Source organism: Ixodes scapularis, unplaced genomic scaffold (assembly GCF_016920785.2).
Source record: "Ixodes scapularis isolate PalLabHiFi unplaced genomic scaffold, ASM1692078v2 ptg000247l_1___fragment_3__unscaffolded, whole genome shotgun sequence".
Classification (NCBI taxonomy): Eukaryota; Metazoa; Arthropoda; class Arachnida; order Ixodida; family Ixodidae; genus Ixodes; species Ixodes scapularis.
The window spans coordinates 140,273-151,563 of record NW_024609948.1 but is presented as its reverse complement, the minus strand read 5'-3'; positions in this window follow the sequence as shown (position 1 = coordinate 151,563).

The following is an 11,291-nucleotide window of genomic DNA, read 5'->3' as shown; positions in this document are numbered from 1 at the left end:
GAGTACTTCATAATGCTTGTTGAACTTGTATCATGCAGATTGTGTTATTAATAGGTCGAAATGATTAGAAGTGGAAGCCATACCTACACTAAACTTGAAATAATATCAGTCCGTCAATATTAGCGCGAAGTTATAAAAATGTTATTATAAATTGCAATAGTACTTGTATCATCTGAATTTTACCTAGTTGTCTTGTAATTGTCTAGTAATAAAAAAGATGAAACAAAACGTCCATTTAACTTCAATATATTCGAGGGCGCCGCAATAACTCGAGGTAACAAAAAAAGAAAACCGTTTAAAACTCCTTGTAACGCCGCATTAGAGCGCAGCTCTTGAGGAGGAGGAGGGGAAGGTGCGGAGAGGAAGCTTTGCCTTTTCTTCCTCTCCTGCTCGCCTTCCTAATTGTCTAGTAATAAAAAAGATGAAACAAAACGTCCATTTAACTTCAATATATTCGAGGGCGCCGCAATAACTCGAGGTAACAAAAAAAGAAAGCCGTTTACAACTCCTTGTAACGCCGCATTAGAGCGCAGCTCTTGAGGAGGAGGAGGGGAAGGTGCGGAGAGGAAGCTTTGCCTTTTCTTCCTCTCCTGCTCGCCTTCCATTTAGGAGAAATTTTCCGCCAAACTTGGCGGGGAAATTTTTTCGCTAGATCTAAAGGGGAAAATTTTCCACTAAATCTAGCGGGGAATATTTCCCGCTAAATTTAGCGGGGAATTCTTTTTGCTGTCTTTAGTGGAGAAAATTTTGCGCTGAATTTAGCGGAAAATTTCACGCTAGATTTAGCGGAGAAAATTTGTAGTGCCAAAGCGCGACACTTATTGTGGTGGCTCACGCAACGTCGGGAGCTAATAGGGAATTTTCGTAGATCGTTTCTGCTGTCCCGCAATGCTCTCCGCAACCAGCTACGCTAGCCGGAACTCTACAGTCAATGCCATTGGCGCGCAGGCGCAGTAACGGCTTTTCCGTTGTGGAGGGCTTAGCGGAGGGGGAAACGCGGCCTACAAAAACTCCCTATTGACGTTTTAAGCGTGCGGCGCGAGCAGCACCGACGGGACCGAGCTGCGGGCTCGAGCAGAACAGCACGAGACTAGCAGCGTTCGACGGTGAAGCAGGGCGGTCTCAGCGGAGCCCCCTTTTGATGATCTTTTTCACTTTTATAGACCCTTTTCGGTATCCCGACTGGCAACTTTGGTCACTATCATCATCTGAAAAATGGCATATGTGCTATACTAATGGCGGCCTTCTGTTTAGTGATGAAAGAGAAGTTGAAGATGCTCCTAAGCAGATGATTCGATGCCTATACATTCTACATGTTAGCGCGACATGAAGCAGGAATCGGATGCAAGAGCTGCGTGAGCGTTCATTTCTAATTCAAACCCAGTCAATCTGTTAGTAGCACACACTCCGCTTCAAAGCCCCTTGATGTATAGAATTTTATCAAGGCGTCTATGTGAGCTGGCACTTCGTTCTGACTGGTTGCATCTTTTTCGCCATCGACACTCAAGAGAGATTTAAAAAGAAATGGTCAGTGACTCGCGCATTCTCATTTACCGTTGTCTTGCGAAAGTGACGGTGCCCCATACAGTACTGCAGACCACAGGTTCATCGCCGCCATTAGTACGGTAAAAGTTAAACTGCCATTTGAGTCACCAGATGGCACTGAATTCCGGAAAGGGTGTATTGCGGTTATAAAGATCAGTTTGTTATACTGCATCGACGGACGTCTTTCCTGAACCCCACAATTTTTCCGCTAAATTTAGCGGGGAAAATATTCCTCTAGATTTAGTGGGGAAAATTTTAAGCTAGATTTAGTGGGGAAAATTTTCCGCTAAACTTAGCAGAGAAAATTTCCGCTAGATTTAGCGGGGAAAGTTTATCCAAACTTAGCGAGGGAAACTTTTCTGGTAGATTTAGCGGGAAAAAGTTCCCGCTAAAGTTAGCGGGGAGAATTTTCTGCTACATTTAGCGGGGAAAATGTTCCACTAGATTAAGCGGGGAAAATGTTCCGCTAGACTTGGCGGGGCAAATTTTCCGCTCAATCTAGCTGGGGAAATTTTCTGCTAGATTTAGCGGGGAAAAATTTACGCTAGATTTAGCGGGAAACAATTTTCCGCTAGATTTAGCGGGGAAAATTTTCCGCTAGATTTAGCGGGAAAAGTTTTCCACTAGATTAAGCGGGGAAACTTTTCCGCTAGACTTGGCGGGGCAAATTTTCCGCTACATCTAGCTGGGAAATTTTCCGCTAGATTTAGAGGGGAAAACGTTACGTTAGATTTAGCGGGGAAAATTTTCCGCTAGATTTAGCGGGGAAGCTTTTCCGTTAGACATTGCGGGGCAAATTTTTCGCTAAATCTAGCTGGGAAAAGTTTCCGCTAGATTTAGCGCGGAAAACTTTCAGCTAGATTTAGGGGGGAAAATTTTTCCGCTAGACTTAGCGGGGAAAATTTTCCGCTAGATTTAGCGGGAAAATTTTCCACTAGATTAAGAGGGGAAACGTTTCAGCTAGACTTGGCGGGGCAAATTTTCCGCTAAATCTAGCTGGGGAAATTTTCCGCTAGATTTAGCGGGGAAAATTTTACGCTAGATATAGCGGGGAAAATATTCCGCCAGATTTAGCGGGAAAAATTTTCCACTAGATTAAGCGGGGAAACTTTTCTGCAAGACTTAGCGGGGCAAATTTTCCGCTACATCTAGCTGGAAAATTTTTTCGCTAGATTTAGCGGGGAAACCTTTACGCTAGATTTAGCGGGAAACAATTTTCCACTAAATTTAGTGGGAAAAATTTTACACTAGTATTAGCGGGGAAAATTTTCCGCAAGACTTAGCAATGAAAATTTTCCGCTAAATCTAGCTGGTAAATTGTTCCGCTAGATTTAGCGGGGAAAATATTCCGCTAGATTTAGGGGGAAACATTTTCCACTAGATTAAGCGGGGAGACTTTTCCGCTAGACGGCGGGAAAAATTTTCCGTTAAATCTAGCTGGGAAATTTTTCCGCTAAATTTAGCGGGGAAAATTTTCCGCCAGATTTAGCGGGGAAAATTTTCCGCCAGATTTAGCGGGAAAAATTTTCCACTAGATTTAGCGGGGAAGCTTTTCCGCTAGACTTTGCGGGGCAAATTTTTCGCTAAATCTAGCTGGGGAAATTTTCCGCTAGATGTAGCGGGGAAAATTTTACGCTAGACTTAGCGGGGAAAATTTTCCGCCAGATTTAGCGGGAAAAATTTTCCACTAGATTAAGCGGGGAAACTTTTCCGCAAGACTTAGCGGGGCAAATTTTCCGCTACATCTAGCTGGAAAATTTTTCCGCTAGATTTAGCGGGAAAACCTTTACGCTAGATTTAGCGGCAAACAATTTTCCTCTAAATTTAGTGGGAAAAATTTTACACTAGTATTAGCGGGGAAAATTTTCCGCAAGACTTAGCGGGGTAAATTTTCCGCTAAATCTAGCTGGTAAATTGTTCCGCTAGATTTAGCGGGGAAAATATTCCGCTACATTTAGCGGGAAAATTTTCCACTAGGTTAAGCGGGGAGACTTTTCCGCTAGATGGCGGGAAACATTTTCCGCTAAATCTAGCTGGGAAATTTTTCCGCTAAATTTAGCGGGAAAATTTTCCGCCAGATTTAGCGGGAAAACTTTTCCACTAGATTTAGCGGGGAAGCTTTTCCGCTAGACATTGCGGGGCAAATTTTTTGCTAAATCTAGCTGGGAACATTTTCTGCTAGATTTAGCGGGGAAAGCTTTACGCGAGATTTAGCGAGAAAAAATTTTCCGCTCAATTTAGTGGGAAAATTTTTACACTAAATTTAGCGGGGAAAATTTTCCGCAAAACTTAGCGGGGAAAATTTTCCGCTAAATCTAGCTGGTAAATTGTTCCGCTAGATTTAGCGGGGAAATTTTTCCACTAGATTTAGCGGGGAAACTTTTCCGAGAGGTCTTGCGGGGCAAAGTTTTCGCTAAATCTAGCTCTGAAAACTTTCCGCTAGTTTTAGCGGGGAAAAAATTTTCCGCTAAATTAAGCACGAAGAATTTTACACTAGATTTAGCGGGGAAAATTTTCTGCTAGACTTAGCGGAAAATTTTTCCACTAGACTCTGCGGGGCAAATATTTCGTTAAATCTAGCTGGGAAAACATTTCTATAGATTTAGCAGGGAAAGTTTTCCGCTAGATTTAGCGGGGATATTTTTCCGCTAAATTTAGCGGGGAAATTTACCCATCATTCACCGCGTGGTTACGCCGACGGCGACGCCGCTTAAGCCGGAGACGGGTGCCTAAGAGCTGCGCTCTAAAAAGAGTAAACCAACATATCAGTTAAGCCTCGTCAATAGTGGGACTAGTAACTCAAAGTAATCACATTAGTGATCAAATTCTCAATTGCCCCCCCAAAATTCTAATTGTATAAGCAATTGTTCTAAGTTACCAAATGTGTAAGCGAAACACGACCACTGAACACAATAAGTGCATATATATATATTCTGGATTAAATTGACTGACCCCGGGATTAAATTGTGTGGTGCTTGGATTAAATTGTATGGCGCTTGGATTAAATTGACTGACCCCGGGATTAAATTGGTCGTCGCTTGGATTAAAATGAGCGGGAAAACCTGTAGTAGCGATCCTCGTTCCTTCGACAGCGATCGGATTGGTACTTGGAGTCGGGACGTATTTCATCACGCGTTGATCAATACAAAAATGTCTAGAGACGCGTTGAAAGAAGACTACGAACGGTTTTACGATTACGTAAAGGAAAATTGGACCAAAGTTGCCCTTTGCACTTTTCGATTTTGGCACCAACACGTCAAGAATATACAGATGTACGAATTCATAGGTCTAAGTAGACAACAACTTTTCTATATGCTAAATTCCAAAGTTCGCATGTGGATCGTCGCCGAGTATGCCCTGACTTTGCCGGGACGAACCAAGTTTGTGGAGACGGTATGGCCGTCCTACAGTCGAAGGGATCCCGAAATCTTTGACTCGTTTTACGACGACGACACCGCACTGACCAAAGAAAACGATGGCAAGAACAAATGGCGCTACGAACGGCAAGTCGACCAGTACTTTGCGGATAGATTTAGAGTTACGAATGCAGCGCCGATCACGTCCAGCACGGTCCGAAAATTTGTCGACGTGTACGAGAACCGTCTAAAGACGATCGAGTTGGCCAAACTGGAAGACCTGTGCGTGCGCGTCTGGTACAGCGAACACAAGGACGCGCTCTGGTTCCTCACCGAAGTGTTGACGGCGTGCGCCGGTCGCGACCTGTCCACCGACCAACTCATGCTAATGTACGGCGAAGAGCTGCATTCGCATCTGAGTACGTCAAACTATAAAATTTTAACCGAAAAGTTGGACGTGGAAGCCACGGAAGAGGAACGCGGGTCCATATACAATTCGGACACGCTGTCAAATTACAGGATGGACCTCGCCGAGATGGCCATGGAGCGGCAGATCACGTTTCTACCCAAACACTTTCGAAGTAGTAAATTCGCGACGACGACCGATGAGGAGCTGCCACCGCCCACTGACAGACCCGTTACGACCGACGACTCCACCCGTAAAATCGACCCCTTATTAAAACTCGTGATTCCGTCGGCCGCAACGGGTCTCTTTGCGGGCGTGAGCGTGCACCTCGTTACGAGTACAAAACAATAGAGGATGGATTTAGTTTCGTTTTATTCTTACGTCAAGAACAATTGGAGCAAAGTCAACGCCGCCGTCTTTCCGTACTGGCGAGTCCACGTTAAAGATTTGGACTACGACATGTGTTGGGAAGAGATAGTATTTCGCAAAAAGGGGCTCAGCGGGGCCCTACTTTCCGTGTGGTTGGCGGCCGAATACGCCCTGACTCTACCGGGAATCACAAGGTTCGAGACGCACTTGCGCTCGAACGCCAAGATTGTGAGGAAAGACATCTTGGAGGAATTTTACGATTTCCGACCGCCCGCCACCGCAACGGAGCCGTCTGACGACATAAACCGTTACAAGTACGACGTAAATAGAAACTTTAATAGACTCGAAATTCAACTGACCTCGATCGTCTTCAGATTCTTTATCGAAGTGTACGAAACCTTCAAGACGGCCGCCCGCGAGATACTCGAAAAGGTCTGCATAATCACCTGGTTTCGCCACGGGAACCTCTGGCCCATGGCCGAAATCATGACGACCTTCGCCAACGAACGCCTACCGACCGACGAGTTTCTTCGCGAACACGGCGAAAAAATTTCCACGCAGGCGAGGACCCTTCGAAACTATTTAATCTTGTGCGACGTCTTCGAACAGGAACAGGTTGGCGACTACGACGACACGCTAAGTCTCGCGTTACGATCGTTGACCACCTCCGAGACGTCTCTCGCCAAACTTTCCGAGGCTCACGGCATCGACTTTATGGAGAAAAGCTTCACTCGTAGCGACACTCTGTCTACTTCTCGGCCCGAGGAGTCCGGCGCAATGACCGCGATTACGTTGAGCTCGACGGCCGTCGGCGTGGCTGCCGGACTAGGCGTGTATTACTTTACGGCTCACAGGTGAAATATAGTCTTGAGATACTTGTCGTCTCGACCTCTTTCGTCTCCCATCGCTGCCAGTCGAGCCTCCAAAAGGTTCTTACACTCCGTCAATTGCTCCTCTTCTTCTCTCCTCTGTTCGAATCTACAGTGATCCAACACGTTCGCGGCGGCATTTTAAGCGTAGCGCAAAACGTCCGCGGCATCCACGTGCTTGGCCAAGACGTGCAGCAAGTGGTCCACGTTGCCCCGTATGGCCGACGCGGCCCTCCGTTCGGCACTGGGAGGCGGCGTGTAGTACATGTGTCCGTGGAACAACTTTCTATCGTCTTCGACATAAAAAGTGTCATTTCCGAGCAGCGGTCTCACGTATTCTTCTAGGTAGCGTCTACATTCCTTGACTAGTTTGTCGTCTTCCCTTCCGTTTTCGCACAGCAGAGTGAACGTGGCGTAAACGGACATGTTTTTTTATCTAAAACAAAAAATGCCCACGTTCCAGGACGTATTGACGTCATACGTAAATCTCACGCGGGAACAGAAACACATACTAGACTCGCAAGTATCCAAAGACGCAGATAACGATCCAGACCGTTATTCGAAAGAGTACGTGTTCTTTGCGTCGCTGCGAGAAGCCCATAGGTTGAATCGAGACATATTGGAAACTCTGCGACAAAGCAAGGACGGCGTCCCGATCTGCGCCGACGAGTCCTTTTTTCAAAGCTTGCTCGATAGAATAAAGACGGCAAAAGACATTCACGACCACGTATCCAATTGGGGTATGGGACACCTGATGGCCCTGACAGTGAGCGTTCTAGGCCTGCAGCTCGTGGTCACATCGTTAATAGGCTACGGTTACAACGAGTACGTATTGAACAGATACGTACAGCGACAAATACAGGCGTTCGACGATAGAAGAAGAGACATTTCAGAGCCGAGAATCGCCAACCGACCGCTTCCACCGAGACCACAGATAGACAACGAATACGAAACGCTACCGCCCCCTTCGCCATCGGTGTACGACGTTCCGCGTAGTGCGGAATCTCTATACAGCGTTCCACCTCCGCCTCGGCCCGTGCAATAATTTTTCACTAACCTAGACGTATCTATAATAAAAATATAATGGCAGCAGTCGTACCAGGAGGAGGTGGTGGTGGTGATGGTGGTGGTGGTGGTGGTGGTGCAGGGTCGCCGCCGCTCGCCGCAAATAACAATCAACATTCGTGGGCAAACGGAACTCTGCGTCACGCATATCACCAACCCGGCGCGTACACGGCCGAGGTCCCGAGTCCCGTCGAACACGTTGTTGAGGTCGTCCTCAGGGGTTGGTTGGTTGATTGGGTTTTAGTGGCGCAAAAGCATCTAAGGCTATAATGCGCCAAGTACATAAACTATTGCTGGGAGAGGGTTAAGGAGAAGAAAGAGCTTTAGTAGCAGATGATAGGATAAAACAATGGACATGACCTATGTATAAGTGTAAAAGGAATGGACATGAGTTCAAAACAGTAAAATCACAGTCGGTGTAGAAAGCCGATTGCTTTGAGAAAGTTAAAAACACAAGAGTGTGGTATGAGGGGTTCATCGCCAAGTAAAATCATCAGATGTAGGGGAGCATGCTCTTTGTAAAGCTGTGAAAAGTGGTTACGGCGTTCTAGGCCATACGCATTGCATTCAATTAAAATATGAAGTATGGTCAAAGGACAATGGCAATGTTCGCACTGTGGGGCATCTTCACCCCGCAAAAGATGCCCATGTGTGAGCCGTGTATGGCCAATCCTTAGACGGCAGAGTACCACCTCGTAGAATCGTTCACGGTGCCGAGCACTCTCCCATTCCTTCAAGAGTTGCTTCACCATATGCAACTTATTGTTTATCTCAGTATGCCACTCATGTTGCCATCTCTGCAGTATGCAATGTCTAACCACCTTGTGATAATCCTTGCGGGGAATTTCTTTAAGGTGCACAATTTGTGTGGCCGCAGAGTGCGCAGCTTGATCTGCCTCCTCATTACCCGGGATGCCAACATGACTTGGCACCCAGCAGAACACAATATCACATTTGTTTTTGATCGCACAGATTATTCTACTCTGCAGGTGTGAAACCAACGGGTTTGTGGGGATATTCAGGGAAACAAGGGCTTTCAATGCGCTTAAAGAGTCTGAGTATACTACGGAGCGACGTAGCCTCTTCTCAACGATATGTTCAACAGCAAGAAGTAGACCATGCAACTCTGCCGTTAAAATTGTGGCAAAGGGGTTCAGTCTTTTTACCTTGGAAACAGATGGTCCAATCATTGCACAGCCTACAAACGATTCAGTTTTAGTACCATCTGTATAAAAGCTTGTGTAGTGCTGATAGTGGCTCTGTAGTTCGAAGAACTCTTGCCTCAGCACTTCGTCCGGAGTGTCTTTCTTGCTGTGTTTTGTCAGTGTAAAGTCACAATGGACGAGGGTGTAATCCCAAGGAGCTACAGTGTTTCTGTGCTGTGTCACGCAGGGTTTGGGCTCCAGACCAAAGAGTTCTGCTGCCGTAGTATTTCTCAAGGCAAAAGGAGGAACAAAACTTGGCTTATTTTGGAAAGTCCTTTGAAACCTAATTTTTACAACAGAATCATGAGCAGGATGGAGAGGAACAGACCTTACTCGGAGTGAGTACATAAATCCTAGAGCAAAGCGTCTTTTCTCAAGAGAGACCTCATTGGCCTCCGCATAAAGGCTGGGAACCGGGGAGGTGCGGAATGCTCCGATAGACAGCCGTAGCCCCTGATTATGAATAGGGTCTAACATCTTCAATACTGATGCTTTAGCTGAGCCATACACAAAGCTGCCATAATCTAGACGGGAGCGAACCACTGAACGATAAATGCGTAAAAGGCACAGTCTATCAGAACCCCAAGATTGATGAGACAATACTTTTAGGATATTAAGTGATTTTGTGCATTTCAACTTCAACTGCTTAATGTGAGAAACAAAAGATAATTTTGAATCAAACAGAAGACCTAAAAACTTATGTTCACTCTTCACAGCTATAGGCAGTCCATAAATGGTTAACGAAGGATCTTGAAAAATTCCTCGCCGGCGAGAAAAGCATACACACACAGTTTTTTCTGTGGAAAACCTGAAACCGTTGGTATCAGCCCAGTTCGTCAATTTGTTGATTGCCAGTTGAACTCTCCTTTCACATATGGAGCGGTTACATGATGATACTGAAACTTGGATGTCATCAACATAAATAGAGTATTGAACTGAAGGAGGTATTACTCGGGCAATGGAGTTTATTTTTATAATGAAAAGAGTGACACTAAGTACACCACCCTGGGGAACACCATTTTCCTGTACAAAATCCCGAGAGAAAGTTGTTCCAAGTTTCACACGAAATGAGCGGCACTCTAAATAGCTTTTAATGATGCCGAACATGCTCCCGCAAATACCGATGTTGATGAGGTCTTGCAGGATTCCAAATCGCCAGGCAGTATCATAAGCCTTCTCCAGATCAAAGAACACAGAAAGGCAGTGCTGTTTGTTCACAAATGCCTCTCTCACGGCTGTCTCGAAGCGAACCAGGTGGTCCACTGTGGATCGTGCCGACCGAAAGCCGCATTGATACCCGTCTAGAATTTTGTGAGTTTCAAGATAATGCATAAGCCTTCTGTTAATTATTCGTTCCAGAGTTTTCGATAGACAGCTAGTCAATGCAATAGGCCTATAACTAGAAGCACTAGAAGGATCCTTTCCCGGTTTAAGCAAGGGTGCTACAAAGGCCACCTTCCAAGAAGTTGGAAAGTGGCCTTCAGACCAAATTCTATTGAAAAGATATAAAATGAGTTGAACAGTTGAAGGATGAAGATGTTGAAGCATAATGTAATGAATTCCATCTGGGCCAGGTGCAGTCTGCTTAGGGGAATGAAGAACCATTTCAAGTTCATGCAACGTAAGTGGAGCATTATATGGGTCTTGATAGCCACTCGAACTATTTACTGACCTTTTTTCTACCTGTACTTTGTGTCGAAGGAAAGTAGGCGTGTAGTTCCTTGAGCTGGAAACGAACTCGAATTGTTCGCCAAGAATGTCTGCCTGTTCTTCGAGGCTTTCAGGGCATATTCCATTTTTTGTCAAAAGAGGAATGGAAAAAGCATGGTAAGAGCCATTTATTTTGTGGACTCGATCCCATACCTCCTTTGGTGTCGCCTGACTATTTATAGATGACGAATACTTCATCCAACAATGTCTTTTAGACAGCCTGCGAATAAATCGCGCAGAAGCCTTCATTTTCTTGAAAGTAACAAGGTTGCTCGGTGTAGGGTACCGCCTAAAAATGCCCCATGCTTTGTTTTGTTTCTTTTTAGCCTTTTGGCAATCTTCATTCCACCATGGTTTCGGTCGTTTGGGAAGGTGAGTGGATGTCATGGGTATTGCGATCATAGCAGCTTCCAATATGTGCTTTGTAATATGGTCTACTGTCTCTTCAATAGAAAGTTGATGGAGAGATGTAATAGCTAAAACAGAGGATTGTTTGAAAAGTGTCCAATTGGCTTTGTCAATCTTCCACCTAGTTGTCCGAGTTGGAAGTGTAATAGGGTGATTGTGAAAGTCTAAAATAATGGGAAAATGATCACTGCCATATGGATTAGGAATGACTTTCCATGTTAGAAAAGGAAATAATGTGGGATGCACAATTGAAAGATCAATTGATGTGAATGTACGTGTTCCTGATGAAAAATGTGTAGATTCTTTCGAGTTGAGCAAACATAATCCTTATGACAGTAAAAAACGTTCAATAAGTGCT